The sequence below is a fragment of the Narcine bancroftii genome, chromosome 2 (assembly GCF_036971445.1).
Source record: "Narcine bancroftii isolate sNarBan1 chromosome 2, sNarBan1.hap1, whole genome shotgun sequence".
Classification (NCBI taxonomy): Eukaryota; Metazoa; Chordata; class Chondrichthyes; order Torpediniformes; family Narcinidae; genus Narcine; species Narcine bancroftii.
In genome coordinates this window covers 190,660,847-190,663,723 of record NC_091470.1, presented here as the reverse complement: position 1 = coordinate 190,663,723, position 2,877 = coordinate 190,660,847, and the positions used below count along the sequence as shown (strand labels likewise).

General features: G+C 64.3%; 1 protein-coding gene across 2 annotated transcripts in view; it reads left to right on the top strand.

The window, feature by feature from the left end:
- Positions 1-920: 920 nt before the first annotated feature.
- The window catches only part of LOC138754841 (histone H3-like centromeric protein A), a 56,460-nt gene continuing 54,503 nt past the window's right edge, over positions 921-2,877 (top strand). Inside the window, exon 1 of one of the 2 annotated variants that reach the window (XM_069919735.1) lies at positions 921-1,341. The gene's annotated coding sequence lies outside the window, so the exon portion shown is untranslated. The remainder of the gene's footprint in view (positions 1,342-2,877) is intronic. The other variant, XM_069919736.1, reaches the window with a different exon arrangement.

Genomic DNA, 2,877 nt, shown 5'->3' with positions numbered 1-2,877 from the left:
AAATTGGTTGGTTGGGGTTGGGTGTTGGGTTTTTCTCCTTTGCCTTTTGTCAGTGAGGTGGGCTCTGCGGTCTTCTTCAAAGGAGGCTGCTGCCCGCCAAACTGTTCTATTATCTATTGTCTATCCTTATCTCATTTGGTGAACTTGCTGATTTTGTCTAAAGGCTAGGAGATTCTTATCTTACTCAGACTGACTCTGCTTCCTACATTCTAATATCCATTTCTTATCCTGTTCATACTGGCTTTATTCATTTACCCATATATCTATATTAGTTTCCTCATCTTCATATTTTTATATCAATTTTACTCATCTCTCACAGGGACATCGCAGGCGTCAGCACAGCCAAAGTGCAATAAGATAGCCAAGTTCTGGGAGAGCGGCCATCATGGCCACCTGCCACGTAAGTCTCCACTACTCACGCTCACACTCAGCCAACCTACAACCTTCCCCCTGAAGAGGGAGATTTTTAAAAACCTTCTATTGAACCAGCCCACCAGAAACAGGTACCAATTCGACTTCCTTCATTATTGTTGACATTTTCTATATCTTCTACTTTGGCTTCCGTCATTTGCATATCTGCCTTAATAGGAAGAACCATTTCTTAGGAGCGGCCTGCAATTGGACTCTCACCACTGAGTGTCGCTGGGCAATCAGCGCATGCGCAGCACTCACTAGCGCTGCCACTGATGCGGGGTACTCAGTGCATCGCTCCTGCCCGCTGCAGCACCCAGGGGTGGTCCATGTGTTTTGATGCACCTCATCAGGTGACAATAAGAGGAACGTTTGAGCCATGACTGCACATTGTGACATTAATCCACTAATTAGTATGCAGCACAATTACCAACACTGTGGCCCCTTGTTCGTCCTCCCTTCGTTGTTTGAGGGGGTTCCACTCTGCTTTGAGCCCACGATGTCAGCAGCAGAAGAAGTCTGGCCTCTTTAAGGGGGAAAGAGTTTCCATTGTCCCGGAGGCGACTGGGACCCATCGGGCAGTACCGGAGGACCTGCCCATTTCCACCTGCCAATCTTGCGGGCTCCGTAGCCACGGCCCCCGACACCGAATTCTAATTGGCGGAGAGGTTTGTCAGTCCTCTCGCCCCCCCCCCCCCTCCGCAGGGAGAGTCTGGGAACAGTCTTTGACCCACCTCGCAGCCGAGTGATATCATCCCGCCTTTCAACGGCTCGCTGTGCGGTTGCCTGGGAGACGCTGCAGGCGCATCATTTGAATCGGGCAGCGAAGAGTGGCGGTGCGAACGCCACGAGGCTCTGGAACGTTGCTGGTTGGCGCGTCCGTGAGCGCCGGTCGGGTCGGCGTTGCCGGTGAATTTGAAGAGGAGGAGAGTGAGTAATTGCTAGAGATGGGTGGGTGGTGACGGGAGTGGCGTGCAGTTTAGAGGGAGGGAGAGAGGGGGAGAGAGAGAGGGGGAGAGAGGGAGAGAGGGGCTTGGGCCTGCAGTCTGGGGGGGGAGGGGGGTTGGGCCTGCAGTCTGGGGGAGGAGGGGGTTGGGCCTGCAGTCTGGGGGGGGAGGGGGGTTGGGCCTGCAGTCTGGGGGGGGAGGGGGGGTTGGGCCTGCAGTCTGGGGGGGAGGGGGGGGTTGGGCCTGCAGTCTGGGGGGGAGGGGGGGAGGGGGGTTGGGCCTGCAGTCTGGGGGGGGAGGGGGGGTTGGGCCTGCAGTCTGGGGGGGAGGGGGAGTTGGGCCTGCAGTCTGGGGGGGGAGGGGGGGTTGGGCCTGCAGTCTGGGGGGGGAGGGGGGTTGGGCCTGCAGTCTGGGGGGGGAGGGGGGGTTGGGCCTGCAGTCTGGGGGGGGAGGGGGGGAGGGGGGGTTGGGCCTGCAGTCTGGGGGGGGAGGGGGGTTGGGCCTGCAGTCTGGGGGGGGAGGGGGGTTGGGCCTGCAGTCTGGGGGGGGAGGGGGGGTTGGGCCTGCAGTCTGGGGGGGGAGGGGGTTGGGCCTGCAGTCTGGGGGGGAGGGGGTTGGGCCTGCAGTCTGGGGGGGAGGGGGTTGGGCCTGCAGTCTGGGGGGGGAGGGGAGGGCCTGCGGCCTGCAGTCTGGGGGGGGAGGGGGGTTGGGCCTGCAGTCTGGGGGGGGAGAGGGGGGGTTGGGCCTGCAGTCTGGGGGGGGAGGGGGGGTTGGGCCTGCAGTCTGGGGGGGGAGGGGGGGTTGGGCCTGCAGTCTGGGGGGGGAGGGGGGTTGGGCCTGCAGTCTGGGGGGGGAGGGGGAGTTGGGCCTGCAGTCTGGGGGCGAGGGGGGTTGGCCTGCAGTCTGGGGGGCGAGGGGGGGTTGGGCCTGCAGTCTGGGGGGGCGAGGGGGGGTTGGGCCTGCAGTCTGGGGGGGGAGGGGGGGTTGGGCCTGCAGTCTGGGGGGGGGAGGGGGGGTTGGGCCTGCAGTCTGGGGGGGGGGGGGAGGGGGGGTTGGGCCTGCAGTCTGGGGGGGGTTGGGCCTGCAGTCTGGGGGGGGAGGGGGGGTTGGGCCTGCAGTCTGGGGGGGGGAGGGGGGGTTGGCCTGCAGTCTGGGGGGGGAGGGGGGGTTGGGCCTGCAGTCTGGGGGGGAGGGGGGGTTGGGCCTGCAGTCTGGGGGGGAGGGGGGGTTGGGCCTGCAGTCTGGGGGGGGAGGGGGGGTTGGGCCTGCAGTCTGGGGGGGAGGGGGGGTTGGGCCTGCAGTCTGGGGGGGGAGGGGGGGTTGGCCTGTAGTCTGGGGGGGGAGGGGGGGTTGGGCCTGCAGTCTGGGGGGGGGAGGGGGTTGGGCCTGCAGTCTGGGGGGGGAGGGGGGTTGGGCCTGCAGTCTGGGGGGGAGGGGGGGTTGGGCCTGCAGTCTGGGGGGGGAGGGGGGGTTGGGCCTGCAGTCTGGGGGGGGAGGGGGGGTTGGGCCTGCAGTCTGA